Source organism: Macrotis lagotis, chromosome 2, assembly GCF_037893015.1.
Source record: "Macrotis lagotis isolate mMagLag1 chromosome 2, bilby.v1.9.chrom.fasta, whole genome shotgun sequence".
Taxonomy (NCBI): Eukaryota; Metazoa; Chordata; class Mammalia; order Peramelemorphia; family Peramelidae; genus Macrotis; species Macrotis lagotis.
In genome coordinates, this window is record NC_133659.1 from 158489632 (window position 1) to 158515276 (window position 25645).

At 34.2% G+C, this 25645-nt stretch overlaps 1 long non-coding RNA gene across 2 annotated transcripts in view; it reads left to right on the plus strand.

Moving 5' to 3' along the window:
- Positions 1–25219, plus strand: part of LOC141513377 (uncharacterized) — a 33223-nt gene extending 8004 nt beyond the window's left edge. For both annotated transcript variants that reach the window (XR_012475780.1, XR_012475781.1), the window contains exons 2-3: positions 19869–20175; positions 22395–25219. This is a non-coding gene — a long non-coding RNA (uncharacterized LOC141513377). The remainder of the gene's footprint in view (positions 1–19868; positions 20176–22394) is intronic.
- Positions 25220–25645: the final 426 nt, after the last annotated feature.

A 25645-nucleotide genomic window follows, 5' to 3' on the forward strand; every position in this document is an offset into this window, starting at 1 on the left:
TTAGTTTAGTATATGTCCTCCAACTTTGCAAAGGTTATTATTTCAAGTAATTTTTTCATTCTCTTGGGTTCTCTAAATGTACTATATATATATATATATATCATCAACAAAGAGTGAAAGTTTTATTTTCACTTTGTTGTTCTAATTCTTTCCATTTCTTTTTCTTGTCTTACTGTTATTACTTGTATTTCTAGAACAAAATTGAAAAATAGTAATGATAATGGTCATCCTTGCTTCACCCCTTATATTATTAGGAAGGCTTCCAGATTATTATAAGAATTTATATTATTATAGGGCTTTATATTTTGTCAAAAGTTCTCTCTGTATCTATTGAAATAATATGATTTTTCTGATATGGTCAGTTATGCTGGTAGTTTTCCTAATATTGAACTATACCTGTATTCTTGGTATAAATCCCACCTCATTATAACATTTGATCTTTGTGATATATTGCTGTTATCTCCTCACTAGCATTTTATTTAACATTTTTGCATCACTTCATGAATAAAATTGATCTAATGTTTTCTTTTTTGATTTGTTCTTTCTATTTTAGGCATCCAAGCTATATTTTTATCATAAATGGAATCTGATGGAACTAACTCCTGTGTCTGTTTTTCAAATACATTATTATATATAAAATATGGTATTAGAATGTACTATCCTTTAAATGTTTTGTAGAATTAACTTGTAAGCACATTTCATCCTAGGATCTTTTTCTTAGGGAATTTCTTTATGGCTTATTCAGTTTTTTTAAATAGTGTTATTTACTTATTCTATTTCCTTTTCTATTAATCTGGATAATTTATATTTTTGTAAATGAGTTTATTGTCATATAATTAGACAAAATAGCTCTTCATAATTGTTTTAATTTAATCTTCATTAGTAGTGCATTTATCTTTCTAATTCTTGATACTAGTAATCATGTTTTCTTTGATCTTTTTAAATTAAATTAACCAGTAGTATATCTGTATTACAGCTTTTCTTTCATAAAATCAGCTCCTAGTTTTATTTGCTATTTCAATTTTTTTACTTTTAGTTTTATTAATTTCTCTTTATTTTCAGGATTTCTCTTTTTCAGTTTAGTTGAGTATTTTTATTTTGTTCTTTTTTTTACTTTTAAAATTACATATCCAGTTAATTCTTCTGCTTTCTCTCTCTTTTTGTTGCTATAAACATTGCAAAGTATAAAATTTGCACCTAGTACTGAATCAATTGTATTCCAAAAATTTTGGATATGTTGTCTCATTGTTATCATCTTCTTTAATGGTTTGTTCTTTAACCCATTCGTAAATAGATTATTTAGTTTTCAATTAATTTTTAATCATAATTCTAAGGCATTTTATTAAATATTTTTGTCGCATTATCATCCAAAAGTAATGCATTTAATATTTCTTCTTAAAAAATTTGTTGGGGAGGCTAGATGGCACAGTGGATAGAGCACTGGTGCTGGATTCAGGAGGACCTGAGTTCAAATTTGGCCTCAGACATTTAATAATGACCTAGCTGTGTGACCTTGGGCAAGTCACTTAACCCCATTGCCTTGTTAAAAAAAGACAAAAAATCTTTTGTTTTCATGGCTTAATACATAGCTATTTTTTTGTAGGGGCATTGTACAGTTGAGAGAAAGTTATACTGCTTTCTACTCCCATTCAGTTTTCTCTAGAGCTCTATCATATCTAATTTTTCCAAAATTTTATTCATTTTTTAAAAATTCTTTTTCATTTATATTATCTTTAGATTTAACTAGTTCTGAGAGAAATAAGTTGTGGTCTCCCAATAATACAGTTTTACTATGTCCTCTTATAGTTCATTAAATTTTCCTTTAAGAAGTTGGATGGTCTGCCATTTTGTGCATATATATTTAGTATTGATGTTACTTCATTTTCTATGGTGTCTTTTTACAAATTGTCATTTCCCCTGATTATTTCTTTTAATTAGGTCTATTTTTTTTATCTGAGATAATGATGGATATACTGTCCCTTTTTTTCTTCAGTAGATTTTGCTCTAGTCCTTTATTCTCTCTCTTTGTGTCTTTTTGTTTCAAATGTCTCTTATTCACATTGTTGGATTCTACTTTCTAATTCTGATATCTATTTCTGTTTTATGAATGAATTCGGCTCATTCTCAATTACAGTTATCATTACTGTGTATTTCCCTTTATTCTATTTTCTTTAGTTTATCCTTCTCTTTCTCTTTTTTTAATTCTGTTCTTCCTCAAAAGATTACTTTGGTTCTGACTATTTCTTCCCTTGTTTCAAACTCCCTTTTATTATTCCCTCCTGTCTTTTATCCCCTTGCCCTCTTACTTCCCTTTTGGGCAGATAGATTTGCAACTAATCATGCATATATATACATATATATATATATATATATATATAATACACATATATGCTCTTCTCTCATGTATATTTTCTTCTCTCTTTGTACCAGTTCTAATGAGAGTGAGGTTTAAGTGTTGCCTTCCATCTCCTCCACTTGCATCCCTCTTTTCTGAGATAATTTCCTCCATTCTTCCTCTCCCTTCTCCATTTGCTCTTTGCATCCTTCTTTCAAATCCTTTCATTTTTTGAGGTTATCCCAACATAATTCAATCACATTCATGCTCTCTATGTAGCACTTTTCTAACTTCTATAATCATAAAGTTCTGTGAATTTATATGCATTATCTTTTCATGTAAGATTCTAAGGGATCTAGATGGTGCAGTGGATAGAACATCAATCTTGGAGTCAGGATGACCCAAATTCAAATCCGGTGGCCACAGACGCTTGGCACTTACTACTTGTGTGACCTTGGGCAAGTCAGTTAACCCTGAGTGCCTCTCATCCAGAGTTATCTCCAGTCATCCTCATCCATATCTGGCCACTAGGCCCAGATGGCTCCAGAATTGAAAATGAGATTGGTGACTTAGCACAACAACCCTTCATTCAAATCCAACTCACTTTCTTGTCATGGCCATCACCTCCCTGATGTCATGGTCTTCTTTGAGAACAAAGGACAAACATCACTATCATCATGAACAATTTAACCTCATTTCTCTTGCATATTTACCTTTTCATATTTCTATTGAATCATGCTGTAAATGTAAAATTTTCTATTCAGCTCTGATCTTGTCATCACATGTGCTTAAAAGTCCTCTATTTCATTGTGTCCATTTTTTCCTCTGATGGATTATACTTAGTTTACTGGATAGATTATCCTTGATTATAATCCTATCTCTTTGCCTTCTAGAATATTAAATGCCAAGTCTTCCACTCCCTCAAAGTGGAAGCTGCTAAATCTTATGTGATTCTAACTGTGTCTCTACAATATTTGAATGTTTTCCTTTTGACTGCTTGCATTATTTTTTCTTTAACACAAGAGCTCTGGAATTTAGCTAAAATATTTCTGGGAGTTTTCCCTTTGTGATATCTTTTATAGGAGGTGATTGATGGATTTTTTAAAAATTTCTATTTTATTTGCTGGTTTCAAAATATCTGGGCAATTTTTCCTTTATAACTTCTTCAAATATGATATGTAGGCTTTTTTTTTGATCATGACTTTCCAATAGTTTAATAATCCTTAATTCATCTCATCTTGATTTATTTTCTAAGTCAGTTTCTTTTCTTTCTTTCTTTTCTTTTTTCTTTTCTTTTCTTTTTTTAGTTTTTGCAAGGCAATGGGGTGTCTGAGGCCGGATTTGATCTCAAGTCTTCCTGACTCTAGAGCCAGTGCTCTATCCACTATACCATCTAGCTGCCCCTAGTCAGTTGCTTTCCAAATGAGCTAGCTTACATTTTCTTTTCTTTTGTTTTGACATGTTTTGACATTTTGATGTCTCATGAGGTTATTAGCTTCTACTTGTCCAATTCAAGTCTTTAAGGAATTGTTTTATTTAGTGAACTTTTGTGCCCTTTTTCCCATTTGATCAATTTTTCTTTTTTTTGAAGTTATTTTCTTCAGTGAATTTTTATGCCTTTTTTTACTATTAGGCCAATTCTGGTTTAATAAGTTTTAAATAAGGTGTTATTTTCTTCAGTTTTTTCTGTTTATTTAACCAAGATATTCCTCTTTTCATAATTTTCTCACATTATTATTTTTCCCTAAATTTTTCTCTATTACTCCTATTTCTTTCTCTAACACTTTCATGAATTCTAGATGGGTTTATGTCAAATTTTCATTTTTTCTTTGAGGATTTGCTCAACTATTTTCATGTTTTTATCTTCTGAGTTTATGTATTGACTTTTCTTAATACCATAGTTTAGGGTTTCATGATAATTTTCTTTTTTTGTTTTCCATTTTCCTGGCCTTTTTATTGACTTTGAACTGTATATTAAAGTTGAGCTCTGCTCACCTGGGAATGGAGCCCCAACCTCAGGTTTCTTCATGCTTTTTTTCTGAGCTAACTTTTGGGGGAGGTGGGGATGTACATTTTTTTGATACTGTAGTCCTTGAAGAGGTATGGTCTCTGCCACACACCTTGTGGTCTGTGCTCCAGTTTTTACCCAGGAATGACCCCTGTTTCTTCAGTCATAAGCACTAGTGCTCCTCTCTATTTTAGAACTGCAACTAGGGTCCCTGCATCCTTATATTCATGACCTTTCCTTTCTGCCTATTCTGGTGACTCAGAACTGCATTTGGTCAACAGATTTTCCAAATAGCAACAGTCCTTTATCCAGTGTCAGCTCACGGTCACAGATAATATCTTTCTGACCATTTGTCCAATTTCATAACCATCTTGGGACTGAGAGCTTCTGAAACTGTTATGTTGCTATTGTGGCCTGGAAAAGTTTGACTTTGCTCTTTGTGGTAGGGAAAGCTCTCCCATGACTCAATTTAGTATATATGACCTTAGAGCTGGGGCCCTTTGTAAAAAAGATCCTTAAGCTTCACCCCTTCTGGGGCCCAAAGTTTAACAATAGTTAAAAAGATTCTTGTTGAACCTCTAGAAATGAAAGTGGAATTTCAGAGATAAAAGGTCATCTAGACTAATCTTATTTTCTTTTTGGGGGGGAGAGGACATTATTATTAAACTAGTAGATTAGTAGAAATACTGAGTAATAGCTTAATTTTTACAAAATATTTGATAAAATATTTTATGATTTTTCTTATATCAAATATGAAATGTGGGATAGAAAAAAACAACACAATAAGGTGAATTCCCAACTGATCATATGACCAGATTTAATGAGTTCTCATTGGGGCAGCTAGGTGACATAGTGAGTAGAGTACCAGATCTGGAGTCAGGAGGACCTGGATTCAAATCCATTCAAATAGTTAAATAGCACATGGTCACACACAAAGTCCTGGGATGTGCACTTGGAGAATTCCTGCAAAATCAATATTGGATTATTAATTAAAACTTGTTTTTTTTTAACATTTAATCAATGACTTGGAGAAAAACATAGGTGGAATGATAAATAATAATAATAATAATAATAATAATAATAATAATAATAATAATAATAAATTGATGTTACTTCATTGTCTATGGGGTATTTTCACAAATAGTAATTTCCCTGATTATTTCTTTTAATTAGGCCTATTTTTTTATCTGAGATAATGATTTCTATACTGTCCTTTTTTTCTCTATAGATTTTGCTCTAGTCCATTATTCTCACTCTCTTTGCGTCTTTTTGTTTCAAATATATCTCTTATTCACATAGTTGGATTCTACTTTCTAATTTTGATATCTAGTTCTGTTTTGTGAGTGAGTTCAGCTCATTCTCATTTGCAGTTATCATTACTGTTAGGTAATCTTTAAGTGTCTGAAGCTGAATTCAAGTCATCTTGACTCCAGGGCTGGTGCTTTATCCACTGTGCCACCTAACTTCCCCTAGTACTCTCTTTCTGCCAGACATTGTGCTTATTTCATCTCATTTGATCCTGGAAAGTAATGCTTTTGTTATCTCCATTTTATAGAAAAGAAAACTCAGCTAACAGAGGTTAGGTGACTTGCCAAGGGTTACATAACTAGTAAGTATCTGAGGCAAATTTCAAACTCAAGTCTTCCTGACTCCACTTAGGAGCCCATCAAAATAAATCTGCAAATGATGCCATATGGGGAAGAATACCTAATATATTGAATGAGGCAAAGTTGAGAGGGACAACTGACACTTTGGATGTTAGAATTAGAAGCCAAAAGGATAATGACAGTTTATAACATTTAGCTGCATCTATTAAGATGAAATGTCACATGGAAAAACCTAATACCTTATACAATAGTCCCCCCCCATCAAAAAAACTTCTCAAATACAAGGTGGGTAAATCATTGGTTTTTTAAAAAAGATCTAGGGGTTTTAGTGTACAACAATCTGAACATGAGTCAAGAGGATGATGGTGGCAGCTAAAAATCTTATTTTAGCTGCATCAAAATAGGAGAACATCTAGGAATAAGGAGATGGTATCCCCTCAGTATCTTACCCAGTGAAAATCAAATCAGGAGTATTGTACTTGGTCCTGAGCACATCAGTTTAGGAAGTGTGTCAATTTGCTGAATAGTGTCTAGAGGAGGTCAAGGGGATTGCTGAAGGTCCTAAACTTCATTATGAGCATCCATTAAGGCAGCGGCAATGTTTAGTTTGTAGCAGACTAGTTAATTGTAGAAGTGGGGAATAGATAGGTTCAAATATTTAATGAGGGACCAAAAGTCAGATGAATAATTCTGTGGGACAGATATTTGATGGATCAAATGAGATGGATAAGTGAAAAGAGATAGGACTTTTTCTCTCCCCCCCCCAAAGGAACAAACTAGAAACAATTGGCAAAAGTTACAAAGAGTCAAGCTCAGGTATGATTACTAGAAAAATTTCTCAAAAGCAGAATGGGCTACCTCAAGATATAGAGGGTTCTTTATCATTCCAGGCCCTTTTACAAATCTTGAGGATGATTTTTGTTTTTCATTCTTGAAGAAGACCACAGCATCAGGGAGGTGGTACCATGACAAGCACATAAATTGTATTTGAGTGAGAAGATGTTGTGCTAAGTCACCAGTCTCACTTTCTCCTCTAGAATCATCTGGATCCAGTGGCCAGATATGAATCAGGATGGCTAGAGACAGGCCTGGCTGCAAGACAATCAGGGTTAAGTGACTTGCCCAAGTTCTCACAGTTAGTAAGTGGAAAGTATCTGAGGCTGAATTTGAATTCCTGTCCTCCTGACTCCAAGGCCAGTACTCTATCCACTGTGCCACCTAGCATACCCTTAGATAAAAGTTGGATAACTACTAATTATGGGTATTATAGAATACCTTTGGTTGGATTAGATATCTAATGAAATATCTTCTTGTACTGATGGAATGAGCAAGTCCATCAAGGTTGATCATCACCCCCATATTGCTGTTAGGGTGTACAATGTTTTTCTGGTTCTGCTCATCTCACTCAGCATCAGTTCATACAAATGCTTCCAGACTTCCCTGAATTCCCATCCCTCCTGGTTTCTAATAGAACACTAGTGTTCTGCGACATACATATACCACAGTCTGTTAAGCCATTCCCCAATTGAAGGACATTTACTCAATTTCCAGTATTTTTGCCACCACAAACAGGGCTGCTATGAATATTTTTGTATAAGTGATGCTTTTACCTTTTTTCATAATCTCTTCAGGGTATAGACCCAGTAGTGGTATTGCTGGATCAAAGGGTATACACATTTTTGTTGCCCTTTGGGCATAATACCAAATTGTTCTCCAAAAAGTTTGGATGAGTTCACAACACCACCAATAATGTGTTAGTGTCCCAGATTTCCCACATCCCTTCTAACATTGATCATTGCCCTTTCTGGTCATATTGGCCAGTTTGAGAGTTGTGAGGTGGTATCTTAGAGATGCTTTAATTTGCATTTCTATAATAAGTAATGATTTGGAGCAATTTTTCTCATGATTATGGATTGCTTTGATTTCCTCAGCTGTAAATTGCCTTTGCATATCCTTTGACCATTTGTCAACTGGGGAATGAAGTTGTTGTTTTGAAAATTTGACTCAGTTCTCTGTATATTTTAGAAATGAATCCTTTGTCAGAAATACTAGTTGCAAAAATTGTTTCCCAATTTGCTACATTTCTTTTGTTCTTGGTTACAGTGGTTTTATATGTGCAAAAGCTTTTTAATTTAATGTAATCAAAATTTTCTAGTTTGTTTTGAATGATGTTCTTTATCTCTTCTTTGATGATAAACTGTTTCCCTTTCCATAGATCTGACAGGCAAACTACTCCTTGATCTTCTAGTTTGCTTATAATATTGTTTTTTTTTATCTCTAAATCCTATATCCATTTGGATCTTATCTTGGTTGTGAGGTGTTGGTCTAATCTGAGTTTCTTCCATACTAACTTCCGATTTTCTCCATCAGTTTTTATGAAAGAGAGAGTTTTTTATCCCAGTAGCTGGACTCTTTGGGTTTATCAAACAGTTGTTTACTATGATTATTTCCTGCTATTGCACCTAGTCTATTCCACTGATCCATGACTCTATTTCTTAGCTAATACCAGATCATTTTGATGACTGGTACTTTATAATATAATTTTAGATCTGCTAAGGCTAAGCCACCTTCTTTTGCACTTTTTTCATTGGATCCCTGGAAATTGTTGACTTTTTATTTCTCCATATAAATTTACTTACAACTTTTTCTCTAACTCAAAAAAGTAATTTTTTGGAATTTTGATTGGTAGGGCACTAAACAAGTACTTTAGTTTTGGTAGAATTGTCATTTTTATTATATTAGCTCAACATATCCATACATAGTTGATGTTTTCCCAGGTATTTAAATCAGATTTTATTTGTGTGAAAAGAGTTTTGTAATTGTTTTTAAAAAGTTTTTGAGTCTTCTTTGGCAGGTAGACTCACAGGTATTTTGTTTTGTCTGAGGTTACTTTGAATGGGATTTCTCTTTCTAGCTCTTTCTGCTGTATCTTGCTAGTCATATATATATGTATATATATATATATATATATATATATTGAAGATTTATGAGGGTTTATTTTATATCTTGCTACTTTGCTAAAGTTACTAATTATTTTTAAGATGATTTTTTGGGATTCTGTGGGTCATATCTTCTGCAAGGAATGAGGGTTTTGTCTCCTCCTTCCCTATTCTAATTCCTTCAATTTCTTTTTCTTCTCTTATTACTGAGGCTAACATTTCTAATACAATATTGAATGGTAGGGGCAATAATGGGCATCCTTGTTTCACCCTTGCTTCAAGCCTATCCCTGTTGCATATAATGCTTGTTTTTTTCATATAATGCTTGTTGATGGTTTCAGATAGATACTGCTTAATATTCTAAGGAACAAACCATTTATTCCTACACTTTCTACTGTTTCTTTAGGAATGGGTGCTGTATTTTGTCAAAAGCCTTTTCAGCATGTATTGATATGATCATATGATTTCTGATAGGTTTGTTATTGATATAATTAATTATACTAACAGTTTTCCTAATATTGAACCAACCCTGCATTCCTGGGATAAATCCTACTTGATCATAATGTATTATCCTAGTGATAACTTTTTGTAATCGTTTTGCTAAGATTTTATTTAAGATGTTTGCATCTATATTCATCAAAGAGATAGGTCTATAATTTTCTTTCTCTGTTTTAACTCTTCCTGGTTTAGGTATCAGCACCATATTGGTGTCAGAAAGAGGTAGGCAGAGTTCCATCTTCCCCTATTTTTCCAAAGAGTTTATATAGAATTGGAACCAATTTTTCCTTAAATGTTTGATAGAATTCACTTGTGAATCTATCTGGCCCAGGAGATTTGTCATTAGGGAGGTCAATAATGGCTTGTTGAATTTCTTTTTCTGAGAGAGGGTTATGTAGCTTTTTAATTTCCTCTTCATTTAATCTGGGATATTTATATTTTTTGTAAATATTCATTGACTTCACTTAGATTGTCAAATTTATTGGCATAGAGTTGGGCAAAATAATTCCAAATTATTATTTTAATTTCCTCTTCAATGGTGGTGAATTCACCTTTTTCATTTATGATACTAGCAATTTTGTTTTCTTCTTTCTTTTTTTTAATCAAATTGACCAGAGATTTATCATTTTATTAGTTTTTTTTCATAAAACCCACTCTTGGTTTTATTTATTAGTTCAATAGTTTTCTTGCTTTTGATTTTATTAATTTCTCCCTTAATTTTTAGGATTGCTAATTTGGTATTTAATTAAAGGTTTTTAAATTGTTCTTTCTCTAATTTTTTAGTTGCATATTTAGTTCACTGATTTCTTCTTTCTTTAATTTATTCATGTAAGTATTTAAAGATATCATATATCCCCTGAGAGCCACCTTGAGTGTATGCCATAGGTTTTGTTATGTTGTTTCATTATTGTCACTATCTAGGATGAAATAATTAATTCTTTCTATAATTTGTTGCTTGATCCACTGATTCTTTAAAATGAGGTTTTTGGTTTCCAATTAGTTCTGGGTCTATATCTCCCTGGCTCAGTATTGCATATAATTTTTATTGTATTATGATCTGAGAAAGATGTATTCACTATTTCTACCTTTCTGCAATTCATCATTATTTTTTTATGTCCTAGTACATGGTCAATTTTTGTATAAGTTCCTTGTACTGCAGAAAAGAGTATATTCCTTTCTATCCCCATTCAGTTTCCTCCATAGGTCTATCATATCTAGATTTTCTAACAATCTATTTACCTCCTTAACTTCTTTCTTGTTTGTTTTATGATTTGATTTATCTAAATCTGAGAACTGGAGTTTGAGGTCTCCCACTAGTAGAGTTTTGCTGTCTGTGTCTTTCTGTAGCTCTTCCAACTTCTCCTGTAAGAATCTGGATACTGCCCCATTGGGTGTATACATATTTAGTATTGAAATTATTTTATTGTCTATGGTACCTTTTAAGAGGATACAGTTTCCTTCCTTATCTCTCTCTCTCTCTCTTTTTTAGGTTTTTTTGCAAGGCAAATGGGGTTAAGTGGCTTGCCAAAGGTCACACAGCTAGGTAATTATTAAGTGTCCAAGACCTGATTTGAACCCAGGTACTCCTGACTCCAGGGCCGGTGCTTTATCCACTGCGCCACTTAGCTGTCCCCTTCTTTATCTCTTTTAACACTATCTATTTTTACAGCTGCTTTGTCCGAGATAAGGATTGCTACCCCTGCTTTTTTCACTTCAGCTGACACAAAATATATTTTGCTCCAACCTTTTACCTTTACTCTATATGTATCTCTCTACTTCAAGTGAGTTTCTTGTAAGCAGCATATTGTAGGATTCTTGTTTTTAATACACTCTGCTATTCAAATACATTTATGGGAAAGTTCATCCCATTCACATTCAAAGTTTTAATTACTAAGTCTTTATTGCCCTCCAGGATATCTTCTTTCTGTTTGTATTTTCTACCCTTTTTTTTCCCTTTATCCATATTCCCCAGTGTTTTGTTTCTGAATACTGCCACATTTAGTGTGTTTGCCCTCTTATATCAACTCTCCTCCCCTTTCTTTCCCCATTTCCATTTGATGTCCATTACAGGTAGCGGTTATATAGACAATTCTTTTCAATGAACCAGGCTCCAGGTCTACCAGGTGAGGGCTCTCTTTAAGGTAATACTGTCTCAGTCAATGCTGAAAGTCCATTCCCTCAAAGGTCACTTCACCTGCAATGTCAATGTCAAATCCCATAGAGTTGGAGGCTTGATTGGTACATTGTTGTCTTTCTATTTTAACATACGTGATATCAGACAGATCATTTATCAATATATTATAATATAGCAATTGCCTATAACCAGAGTTTCAGGTGGCTTGGACACTAAAAAAATCAGTGTGCCAGGCTGTGATTAGGACTGGCTATCAGCAAAGAGAGCCACAGAATAATTATAAGGACAGTGCTGAAAATGAAATATAAGAAGAATTTGGGCTGTAAAAATACAATAATCCTAATTCACATTTAGAACTTAATTTTTTAAATAAAAGTAACTTTTTACAATGAACCCATTTAGTTATTAACTATGTTTAAAATAGATCTGTGCATATAATGCTTTCAGAGATCTTTTAAACAATTAGAATATTTTAGGTGACTTTAAATTTTCAACATGCATTATTAATTCCAATGTAATAAAACAGTAGTAAAAACAATCAGGTATTCAAGTCAATTAACACATGAATTATTAGATTTTATAAAGTAATATTTCCATTATTATATTATACATTATTTAGTACTATCAGGAATTCTAGTGGTAGTCATGGTTTTGATATTTTCCTCTAATTATCCCTACAAAATTATCAATTATTAACTCCAGGCTTCAATACTATTATAGTAACTTCAAATAGCTTATATATTAATAACAGATAACCAAATAATTGTAAGTACAATATTTCTGCTACAAAAGTATATCACATAACTGATAAAAATACTCAGCATTTTTCTCATCAACAAGATATCTTACTTGGGGTTACATAACATTAGACTGTCCAATTTAATTTTAAGAAACTCTGATTGGTTTTTATCTCTTCCTGGATTCTCTCTTTTTTTTTCTTTTTCCTTAGGCACTTTCTTTTTTAAATTTTTTTTAACATTTTATTTGTTTTCTAATTATATTTAATAGTAATATGTACCCATCATTTTTTGCAAGTCTCTGAATTCTATAATCCTCCCCCCCCAGATCTCTCTGATAGTCTCTACATTGTTTCCATGCCATACATTGATGTAAATTTAATGTGATATAAGAGTAAACATAACCCCTCCCCAGAAGATGAGAAACCTCAAGAATAGAGAGAGAGAGAAAAAAAAAATTGTACTTCAGTCTATGTTCAGATTTCTGTGGCCCTGTCTCTGGGGTGAGTTGCTTTCTATATCTTAAGTCCACGAGAGAAGTTGTTTCAATATTTTTCCCACAGTTGCTATTACTAGCTGTACCTCCACTCTATTCCTCCTCACTCTCATTTATTCTGTTCTCGCTCTCTCTTCTTTCATCCTGGCCCTGTCCAAAAGTGTGTTGAATCTGAGTACCCTCTCCCTTGATCTTCCCTCTTTTCTATCACCTATCCCCCCACCCCATTCCCCCTTATCCCATCCCTTTCTTCTTATTTCTTTTCTAGGGTAAGATAGATTTCCTCACTCTGTTAAGTGTGTATGTTATTTCTTCTCTGAGCCATTTCTGATAAGGCTCACTCATTCCTCCTTGCCTTCCCCCTTTCCACTTCATTGAAAAAGCTTTTTTCTTGACTCTTATGTGAAATTTTTTAGCTTCTTTTTCCTCCTCTCCTTTTCCTTCCTCCCAGTACTTTTCTTTATTACCCATTGACTCCATCTTTTTACTATATTATTCCATTATATTCTGCTCCTTCCTATGTCCTGTCTATGTGTGTGTGTGTGTGTGTGTGTGTGTGTGTGTGTGTGTCTATATATATATGTTCCTTTTAACAGCTCTTATAAATGAGAAAGTTCATATGAGTTATCATTATCTTCTTCCCATGCAGGAATACAAACAGTTCAACATCATCAAATTCCTCACAGTTAATCCTTCTCTTCCACTCCCTCTCTGGTTCACCAGAGTCTTGTACTTGGAGATCAAACTTTCTGTTCAGCTCTGGTTGTTTCAGTAGGAAAGTTTGAAAGTCCCCTGTCTCATTGAAAGTCCATCTCTTCCCCTGAAAGAGGATGTACAGTTTTGCTGGGTAGTTGATTCTCTGTTGTAGACAAAGATCTTTTGCCTTCCAGAATGTCATATTCCAATCCCTACAAGCCCTTAATGTACATGCTGCCAGATCCTGTGTAATCCTGACTATGGAGCCTCCGTAGTTGAATTATCTCTTTCTGGAAGCTTTTAGAATTTTCTCTTTGATTTGAGAGTTTTGGAATTTGGGTATAATATCCCTGGAAATTTTTCTTTTGGGATCCTTTTCAGGGGGTGACCTGTGAATTCTCTTGATTTCTATTTTACCCTCAGCTTCTAGGATCTCTGGGAAATTTTGCTGTATTATTTCTTGAAAAATGAAGTCTAGGCTCTTCTCTTGGTCGTGGCTTTCAGATAGTCCAATAATTTTCAGATTTCTTCTGGATCTGTTTTCAAGGTCAGTTGTTTTTCCAATGAGATATTTCACACTTTCTTCTAATTTTTGTTTTTCTTTTTTTGGAAGAATTTTATTTCTTCCTGATTTCTTGCAAAGTCATCAGCTTCCTTTAGTTTCATTCTGCTTTTGAAGCAGTTATTTTCTTCAGAGAGTTTTTTTACCTCCTTTTCTAGCTGGCCCATTCTTATTTTTAAGGTAATCTTCTCCTCATTTGCCTTTTGTTTTGCTTTTTCCATTAGGCCTAAACTGGATTTTAACATATTTTCTTCAGTATTTTTTTGTATATCTTTCACCAAGCTATTTATTTGATTTTCTTGATTTTTCTGCATTGCTCTCATTTCTCCTTCCATTTTTTCCTCCATCTCTCTTTTTTTCAGGTCATCCATAGTCTGAGCCCATTTTCTATTTTTGTTGGAGGTTTTGGATTTGGAAGCTTCGATTTTGTTACCATCTGAGTATGTGTTTTGAGCTTCCATGGGACTAAAGTAATTCGCTATGGTTAGATTCTTCTTTTTCTGTTGTTTGCTCATTTCCTTAGCCCTAGACAGCATTTCCTAGGCTTCGTTTTTTTATTTTTTTTATTTTGGGGAGGACACTCCACTGGGACCTTTATTCCTCCAAGATCTTATGCTCTCTTGCCTGTGCTTTGATATGTAGATGTCCCCCCACTTCCCTCTGCCCTGAGGCTATATGGAGGGATCCTGCTATTTTATGGAAGCCCAAACCTGAGTCTGAGTGTAGGCTCACAGCAGAGTCCTACCCCAGGGAGAGCAGAGAAATCTCTGCAGACTTCACTTACTGTCTCTGGGAGTGCAGGCTGCTTTCTCTAGATTCTCACTCCAGATTCTGTGGCTGGTGCTTCTCATTCCACACTCATTCTGGTGTAGCAGAGTTCTCTCACCACCCCTTCAAGCTGTTGCTGGTGATCTCTGGGTTAGGCTGGGCAGCACTGTGGCCATGGCTTTTTTTCCCAATCCCTGGTCCTGGTGAGACACACTTCCTGCGGAACTTCTAAGTTATCTTGGACAGGGAAAATGAATTACTCAGTCTTTCTTTGGGTTCTGTCCCTCTAAATTTTGGCTAGAGCCATCGTTTGTTTTTTTTTGGAGTTTTGGGGAAAGGAGTTCCAGAGAAATGCTGACTTCATGCTGCCATCTTGGCTCCACCCCTCTTCCTAGATTCTGAAAGCATCTCCAGGATCCAATTTACATCCTGTCCATAGTCTTTCTAAGTTTGCAATTTACATAGGGGGAGAAGGACCAAGAGAAATTAGCATTTATTTCTGGTACTTAAAAACTAGACAATAGAACTAACTGACCAGGTCAGGCCCTTTACAATCACAAAGAGGTGAAACAAGTCCAGTTAACAAAAATTAAATATAACTACTTAAAATATGTAGAATACTTATAATCTCCTTAATTAAAATAGGCTGAACACAGTTGTCAGTCAATATTAAGTTAGCAAAAAATAAATTAGCTTACAGGTTAGAACATTTCAAAAATTTATTCATCACAAAAACTTCTAAATTACACATGAACACATACTTTCAAATGCAAACTGTAAATGGGGCTCACTTTTTCTAAGCCAGTGAGAGCCAGGAACAGTTCATCTGTTGATTATGCTGAGCTCTCAAGGTGCCCATCAAATTAAGTAAAGGGATGAACAAAAAGACAACATTCTGTCCTTTGGCTGCTAGCAGAGTATGGTTTTCTTCAAAAAGCTTCCTATAGATATTCATCTTGAACCTGATTTACTAACTTGATTCAAAGGAAGATATTCATTGCAATTTCTAACTGAGGTAAAATGATATTAAAATTCTCTAGTAAGGAGGTAGACTTTGGGATCTCAACTCAGCCATAGGTCACTTAATCTTAAATTGATCTTTTCAAAATAATTAAATCTAAACCCAAAATAAAAGGACTAAATGTTTAACTCAGGTTAACAATCAGGAATCATTTCATATCTGAATTATACATGTGAGTCAGATACACACAGACACTATTCTTTTTTCAACAAAGATTACACATTTATCTAATTGTGTACTTCTGCTAGCTCACTTTAATCTCAAATTTCCAGAGCTTTTCTCACCTCTCCTGGGCAGGAAAGGTAAAAAGACTCACTGAAAAACTGCATAGAGATCTCTGATTTAAAATATATTTTAAATATTCACACATATATTTATATTATCAATTTTTTGAATTATACCAATTAAGACCAGTCAGAAAAAATAATTTCAGGATCAGTTAGAATTTCTTGAGGAACCTCATATTTATTAAAATTTAAAATAGCCAATCAATAATTAAAATTTCTTAATATCAGCTATTGCATTCTTAAGTTACCTTACACAGATCAAATCCAGTTATCTAACTGCAGATATCTTAATTTATTAGCACAGGTCTTAATTAAAATTATGGATTAAATTAAATTAAAAATCTGGATTTCCCAGTCCCAGAAATAGTCCATAATTAGTTTTGGATTATCAGTTCCCTTTCTTCCTTTTTATTTTCTTTATTTTCTTTTAGCCAACTGACCATAAATCATTTAGCTCAATCTGCCTGCTGCCCCATCCCCTCCTCCATCCCAAGGGTGGGGATGGCCTTCCCCAAGTCTTAGTCTAAGGTTAGAGCCTTAAGGGGATGGTGAATAGGATTGAGCAACCACAAGTAAACCTAGAGAAGAGGATGTTCATCCCTACTCCCAGCCCAGGGAGAAGTTATGAAGGTACTCTTAACTAGTTAGGGGGCTAGACCAAGTTTTGGGAATCCTACCTGATAGGTAGTGTAGATTGCATTGCAGCTGGACATATATTAGATTCCTGGGTCCTAAGAATAAGAACTCTTCCCTTCCTTCCTCCCCATAGCTGTCTGGGAGGAGAGGGGGTAGGATGAGGTAAGGGACTACTGAGAGGAAGAGAATGTTAGAGAGAGAGAGAGAGAGAGAGAGAGAGAGAGAGAGAGAGAGAGAGAGAGAGGAGAGAGAGGATAGACAGATAGACAGTCACAAGGATTGGCATAGTCTGGTCGAATGCCATAGGGACCCATGGTTAACCATCTTTGCAAGGTGATGTTAGGATGAGGAAGAGAGAAAAAGTGTGACACTTCTCTTCCGGTCAACTTAAATGCACTTCTGCAGAGGGTTGGACAAGGATGGCACTTGGCCTGGTTCAGGTATTCTCCAATAGGCAAGCTATGTACTGGGTTTTCCTGTTCCAAGGTGAGTGACCTCTAAGCCCAACATGTTATTTCCAGTCATGCCAGGGCAAGCTTGACCCATCAATGGCCAAGGTCAGGTAGATTGGAAACCAGAAGCTGGAGGAAGGGGGAACGAGACAGCAGTGAAGTCCCTTTGAGCAAGAGTTCCCTAGATAGGCATAGACAACATTTTTCTTTCACAAAATTTGAATACAATCACAACATCTCCCATGTCCATAACTCCCTGCATCATATTCTCATAAATTTCTCCATCAGCATGACTATACATTTATAACCAATATCAAATTATTTTACTGTCTTTTTAAAAAAATTTATATATATATTTTGAATTTTGCAATTTCCCCCCAATCTTGCTTCCCTTCCCCCACCCCCCACAGAAGGCAGTCTGTTAGTCTTTACATTATTTCCATGGCATATATTGATCTAAATTGGATGTGATAAGAGAGAAATCATATCCTTAAAGGAAAATAAAGTATAAGAGATAGCAAAATTACATAATAAGATAACAGGTTTTTTAAAAAAATTAAAGGTAATGTCCTTGGTCTGTTCAAACGTCACAATTCGTTCTCTGGATACCGATGGTATTCTCCGTCGCAGGTATCCAAAAATTGTGCCTGATTGTTGCACTGATGGAATGAACAAGTCCATTAAACTTGATCATCACTCCCATGTTGCTGTTAGGGTTTACAATGTTCTTCTGGTTCTGCTCATCTAGCTCAGCATCAGTTCATGCAAATGCTTCCAGACTTCTCTGAATTCCCATCCCTCCTGGTTTCTAATAGAATAATAGTGTTCTATCACATGCATATACCACAGTTGATTAAGTCATTCCCCAATTGATGGACATTCACTCAGTTTCCAATTCTTTGCCACCACAAATGGGGCTTCTATGAATATTTTTGTGCAAGTGATGTTTTTACCCTTTTTCATGATCTCTTCAGGGTATAGACCCAGTAGTGAGATTTCTGATCAAAGGGTATGTACATTTTTTTTGCGCTTTGGGTGTCATTCAAAATTGCTCTCCAGAAAGGTTGGATGGGTTCACTTGCTCTACTTTCTTAACAGAGGAGTAGAGAGGGAAAGAAGGAGGAAGAGATTTTGGAACTACAATTTTTAAAAACAAACATAAAAAATTACTTTTACTTGTAACTGAGGAAAAACAAAATACTTAAAAAAATATGAGTTTTGGGGGTGGCTAGGTGGCACAGTGGATAAAGCACCGGCCCTGGAGTCAGGAGTACCTGGGTTCAAATCTGGTCTCAGGCACTTAATAATTACCTAGCTGTGTGGCCTTGGGCAAGCCACTTAATCCCACTTGCTTTGCAAAAAACCTTAAAAAAATATGGGTTTTGTGTGAGATTAACCTTTTTAGGTTGGGGATTATTAAACCCATAAATTTGGGAAATGGTATCATCATTTGCCCAAATTCTGGCAAAACATTCAATAAAGCATATTATTCTATTACCATTGTAAATATGGACACAGATTAAGGGCTTTAGAGGGCTTTAGAAGTGGTCGAATGGGTGGATTCAGAGTGGTTTTGTAGACAGTAGCACATTAATTTTATCATTGACTTAGATAAGGGCATAAACCACTTTCTCATATGATCAGAAGATGACAAAAATTCACAGGGATTGATAGCACAATCATTGGAAGAATCAGGATACTCAAAAAAGCTTCACACATATAAGAATACTGGGTTAAATCTATTAGTAGACAAATTTCTATGGAATAAAATAGGTCTGAACAAATCCTTAATCAATTGGAGAGGAGTGTGAATTGCTTTACTTATTGTATGAAAATAGATGATGGCTCATAGGAAATATCTTGTGATTGACTGAAAAGAAGGAGAAAAATTATTTGTTTCAGCAAATCAGTATCAAATTGCAGATTTCTTGGGTGAGGAACTCTTGAGAGAGAATTGGGAGAGAAGGAAAGTGTTTCTTCCTTTCAGTTTCCTCTTCTCCCCCACTACTCATGTGAGGGTCTTGTGAAGGTTTGGATTTCCTAGTAGCATCTGGAATTCCTAGTAGCATTGTTGACAGTAATGTTTGCACTGAGATTTCAGAGTCACAGTTTTCTACAAGGGCATAGGAATCCAGTAAAGAGTTACAGCTGAAGAGACCTCAAGATAACTTCACAAAGGGAGAAAAGGATTTTTGAAATAAATAGCAATTGTGAATTTACCCTTTGATCATATATATTCTTCAGTTTTGATCCAATTATCCCCAGAGACCTTTATGTGTTAAGGGGAGAGTAAGTCCCTGTTTTGGGGGTATGTTTCTATAAGAATTGTACTTTTTGTATATACATAGTAAGTACACTTTCGAAAGCTAATTTAAACTGGTGGAGACTTAAATCCAAGGCACTTGGGTTCCCCCTAGAACTTTAAAGGAGAAATGGGTTGGGGACTCAATCTGCTATGGAGAGTAAGAGTTTTGAGATTGGGGTTAGTGGTAGTAATATGTAAAAATAATAAATGGAAGCCAAAAAGTTAGTGTGAAGTTGGGGCCAAGTGACAATCCTAGAATTTCCCAGAAAATATACCATATTTCTTAATGTGTAAGATGTACCCTTTTTCAAAAAATTTGGGATCTAAAAACTGGGGGACATGTTATACAGTGGTAGTAGATTGATTTTACTTGCCATTTCCACTTAGGTTATGTTTTGCCACATTCTTCCCAGAAATGGCTCAGAAACAAATTTTGTTCAGTGCTGAATTCAAATTCAAAATAATCCAGTTTGCAAAAGTGAATGGAAATCATGCTGCTGAAGGTCAGTTTGGTCCTCCTCCAAATGAGAAAACAATCTGAGACTGGCTGCTGTAAGGAGAAACCCTACTGAAAATGCCCCGGCAGAAGAAGACCATGAGAGAATGGCCCGATTTAGAGAGGGAATTGAAGATTTGAATTTAAGAGCAAAGAACCATTGGAATTCCTGTGTCCACAAAGATGGTGCAGCATTAGGTAAGAATTGCTGATGAAAAAGAAGTGACTGATTTCCAAAGTGAACATAATTGGTGTGGACTAAGCTGATTACAAGAAAAGTGACTAATTTCCAAGGAGAACACAATCGGTGCTTCAGGTTCATAAAACAGAATGCACCAAGGATGTATCCACCCACCAGATTTGCCTAGGGAGAGCTTGTGGTCAACCCCAGACCAGAGTAGTCAGAGGCCCTCTTAAGAGTGATTCATCATCAAACACAGATGAGGACAAGTTAATGGATGGGAGTTTTGACAGTGATGAGTAGTTGTATGAATTTGATGATGAATAAAAGTTGAGTTCCCTTGACCTCCAGAAAATCATATTCCAGTCCCTTTGGTCCTTTAATGTTGATGCAGCCTGGTCCTGTGTAATTCTGACTGTGACTTCTTGATATTTGAAATGCTTCTTTTTAGTCACTTGCAGGATTTTCTCCATGATCTGATAATTCTGAAGTTTGGATATAATATTCTTTGGTGTTTTCATTTTAGGATCCCTTTCAGAAGGTGATCAATGTATTCTTTTGATGACTATTTTGCAATATAGTTCTAGGGTGTCAGGGCAGTTCTCCTGGATAATTTCCTGAGAATGGAGTCCAGGATCTTTTTTTTTTTGGATCATGGCATTCAAGTTGTCCAATTATTTTTAAAATATCTTTCCTGGATCTGTTTTCCATTTCAGTCATTTTTACCAGTGAGGTATTTTACATTTACTTCTATTTTTCTTTCTTTTCTTTTTTTGATTTTGTTTAATAAATTCTTGATTTCTTATGAAATCATTAGCTTCCATTAGTCCTAGTCTATTTCTCAGGGATGTATTTCCTTCATTTAGCTTTTGGATCTTCTTTCCCATTTATTCAATTCATTTTTTAAAGTGTTATCTTTTTTCAATTGCCCATTGTATTTTTAAAGAATTTGTTTTCTTCTGTCATTTTTTGTTGCTAGATGCAAATTTTCTCTTGCATTTCTTTTCCCAATTTTTCCAATTGATTTTTAAAATCCTTTCTGAGCTCTTCTAAGAAGTCTTTCTGGTCTGGAGTTCATATCCTCTTCCACAACTTCACTTGTAGAATCCTTTCTGTTATCCTTTTTCTGAGCTTGTGTTTATCTCCAAGGTAACTTTCAATGGATTTTGACTTTATCTGGCCTTCATTTTGAGGTTCTTGTGTTGGGGAGGGGCTTGCTAACAGGTCTCCTTTATGTAAAGCCCTAGAGGCCTATTGGCAGCTCTGGGTTGTTGATGTTAGGAACTCTAGGGGCTGCTCAGTAGGCTTACTGGAAAGGGAAGACTCTTTCTGAGCTGTCTTCTGGGGATGTCAGTTGCCCACTCCCTGCAGTGGAAGCACCTGGAGCTATCTCCTGATTGTTCACAGGCAGCCCAGTCCCTGGGTGAGACCAGCCAGGGAGGAAATGCCAGTGGCTCTCTCAGCAGGAGGCCACTCCCTCTTGGGGGAGGAGGGAATACCTGGGGCTATGTCTGAGCTCTTTGCTAGGGATTATCTCTGGACTGGCTGTCAATGCTTATTCACCCAGGACTAATGGGAAAGATAGGAACACCTGGGGCTCTCTCTGGATCAGTCTCACCATTCCATCTTTTCCCCAGCATGCTGGAGCCACTCACTTAAGTAGCCAAACCTTAACTCCAAAGTCTCCTATCTCACAGGACAAGGTCTCAAATTAATTCCCCTGCCTCACCCTGCTGTCGGTGCATTGAGTCTCTGCTCTTCAATCTGGGCTTCACCAAGCTCCCCTGTTACTGACCTCCTGAAAGATGTTTTACTCTGACCTTTGGTACATTCTGTCACTCCAAAATCTGTAAAGAAGCTTGACTATTTGTAGTTCTGATGGAAACTCAGGAACACTTAACAGAAATCCAGGTGTCTCTCTTCCATCTTGACCCTGAAGTCCCTAACAACAACTTTTAAAAAAATTTAAAAATATATTATGTTAAAAATTTCCCAATTACTCTCAAAAGATCTCTTGAAGGTAGGTACTATAATTGTCACTATTTTATAGTTGAGGAAACTGAGTTAAGCAACTTACCCAGGGTTATACAGCTACTAAGTGTTTAAGGTTGGATTTGATTCAGATTTTTATTATATTGGAAGAATCCAAAGTGAAAAAAATCTATAATATTTATTTTCCTTTATTTTTATAGAAATACACTTCATGACTGCTTTCTGTTTCTTTCCCTGAACTCAGGTAAATGAACAATGATCTTCAGAAAGACCTCATGAGCTAGAGAATCTAGGAGATTCAAAATCTGAGTGATGACTGAAAGTAAGAGGTACTTCTTGCAGATATGCCGTTTTTTATATTTTATTATTTAATTATATCATTCATTAACATTTTATTTAAGTTCCAAATTCTCTTTCCTTTGTTCCCTTCCCACCATTCATTGAGAAGGCAAATAATATGACATCAGTTCTACATGATAAATTATGTAAAGCATTTCCATATATATTCATGCTGAAAAACATTTAAAAAGCAGGAAATAAAAAAGTGAAAAAATTTATTTCATTTTATTCAGAGTGTATCACATCTCTTTCTGGAGGTGGACAGCTTTTTCCATCATGAATCCTTTGGAATTATCTTGGATCACTGTATTGATCAGAGTAGCTAAGTCTTTCTCTGGGTCATCATTACAGGACTGATGTTATTATGAATACTGTTATGTTCATTTGTTTGTATGTCTTAGAAGGTTTTGCTGAAACTATCATTGTGAGTATTTTGTATAGAACTATATAGTATTCCATCATCATCATATATCATAACTTGTTTACCCATTCATTAATTGTTAGATATTCTTACAATATGTAATGCTTCACTACCACAAAAAGATGACTATAACTATCTTTGTACATGTAGGTCTTTTTTTTTCCCCTTTATTCTCTTTGGGATACAGATCTATAGAGATATTGCTGAGTTAAAGTGTGTGCACAATTTTATAACACATTGGGCATGATTCCAAGCTGTTCTCCAGAATGATTAGACCAGTTCATATGTCCACCAACAGTTTTTGTCATTTTTCTTTTCCATCATATTAACCAATCTGATGAGTGTGAGTACTACCTCTGAGTTTTTTAAAATTTGCATTTCTCTAATCAATAATGATTTAGAGCATTTTTTCACAAGACAATAGACAGCTTCAATTTCTCTTTCTGAAAATTGTTTTTCATATTCTTTGACCATACATTTGATTCAATTGCCTACATATATATGAAAAAGAATTCTTCATTAGAGATATTTGTTGTAATGTTCTTTTCCCAGCTTACTGCTCTTCTTCTATTTTGATTGTACTGGTTTTGTTTGTGCAAAAGCTTTTAAATGTTATATAAATAAAAATATTCATTTTACTTTCTGTGATCTCTATTTCTTATTTAGTTATAAACTTTTCTCTTATGTATAGAACTGACAGGGTAAACATTTCTATGCTATTCTAATTGTCTATTATATTACCTCTTTTGACCTTATATTGGTATACAGTATTAGATAGTGGCCTATGTTTAAATTTTCCCAAACAGTTTTCCAGAATATCAAGCAATTTTTTTCATATAGTGCATCTTACACTTAAAGTTTGGATCTTTGAGCTTATCCTACATTTGTTATGGTCAGGGGCAACTAGGTGACGTAGTTGATAGAGCTCTGTCCCTGGAATTAGGATGAGGAGTCCAAATCTGACCTCAGATACTTAATAGTTATCTAGTTGTAAGACCTTGGGCAAGTCACTTAACCCTATTACCTTGCCCCAAAAAGGTTACTATGGTCATTTACACCTGTGTATTGTGTACCCAATCTATTCCAATGATCTACCACTGCTTTTTCTTAGCCAGTATCACAGGATTAACACTTGGTAAAATAGTTTGAAATTTGATACTCCTTTCTTTCTTCTTTCATATTTTTTCCATTTATTCCCTTGATATTCTTCACTTTTTGTTCTTTCAGATGAATTTTGTTATTATTTTTAAAAATAAGTGTCTTTTGGTAGATTGATTGGCAAGACATTGAATAAGAAACTTAGAAATTTAGAAAGCATTGTCATTTTAATTATATTGGCTTAACTTATCCATGAATTATGAATATTTTTCCATGAACAATGAAGATTTCTAAATCTGCTCTTATTTCTGCGAAAAATATTTTATATTTTTCTTCATATCATGCCTGTGTTTATTTTGGCAGTGTGAGCCCCAAGTATTTTATAATATTTGCAGTTATTTTAAATGGAAATTTTTCTTTCTAACTTTTCCTGCTCCACTTTCTTTGATTAATATAAAGAAATTATGTGTTTATTCTATGTACTAAAACTTTGCTAAGGTTAATAATTATTTCACATAACTTTTTGATTCTCTAGGTTTCACTAAATGTACCATTATCTGTAAAGAATGATAGTTTTAGTTTAACTTTGCTATTCTAATTCCTTCCATTTCTATTTCTTATCTTATTGCCAAAATTTGTATTCTAGAACAATACTGAAAAATAGTAATGGTAATGGGCATCCTTGCTTTACCCCTTTTATTTTGGGGAAGACTTCTAGTTTATTATTGAAATGGGCATTATATTTTGTCAAGAGTTCTTTATGTTTTTTTTGGGATAATAATATAATTTTAAATATGATCAATTATGCTATAGTTTTCCTATTATCAAACTATCCCTGTATTCTTGGGTGTAAATCCCACCCCATTGTAAAATATGATATTTGTGATATTTTGCTGTTATCTCCTCACTAGCATTTTATTTAACATTTTTTGTATCAATATTCATTAAATAAATTGGTCTTTCATTTTCTCTATCTGTTTTTGTTTAAGCATCAAAGCTTTATTTTTGGTTTGATAGGATTCCATTGTTGCCTGTTTTTCAAATAGATTATATAATATAGGAATGACTTGTCCTTTAAATGTGATATAGAAGTAACCTATAAATACATCCAGACCTGGGCACCTTTTCTTATGGAACTCCTTTAGGACTTGTTCAATTTCTTTTTTTTTAAGACAGGGTTATTTGATTATTCTTTTCCTTTTTTTTATTAATAGGGCCTATATATATATATATATATATATATATATATATATATATATATTTAAAATAAGTTTATTGTCTTAAAATTAGGTGAAATAGCTTCCAATAATTACTTTTATTTAATCTTCATTGGTGAATCAGTCACCTTTTTCATTTTTGATATTAGTAATTTGGTTTTTCCTTTTTATAAAATCAAATAAACCAACAATATATATATACATATATATCTTTGCTTTTTCATAAAATCAGCATCAGTTTTATTTATTACTTTAATTTTTTAACTTTTAATTTAATTACTTTCTCCTTTGATTTTCAGGATTTCTCCTTTGCTTTTAAGTTGACTATTTTTAATTTGTTTCTTTCCTAGTTTTAAAATATCTTTTTGGGAAAGTTAAATTTCCAACCAAATATGCATATATATGTGTGAATATGTATAT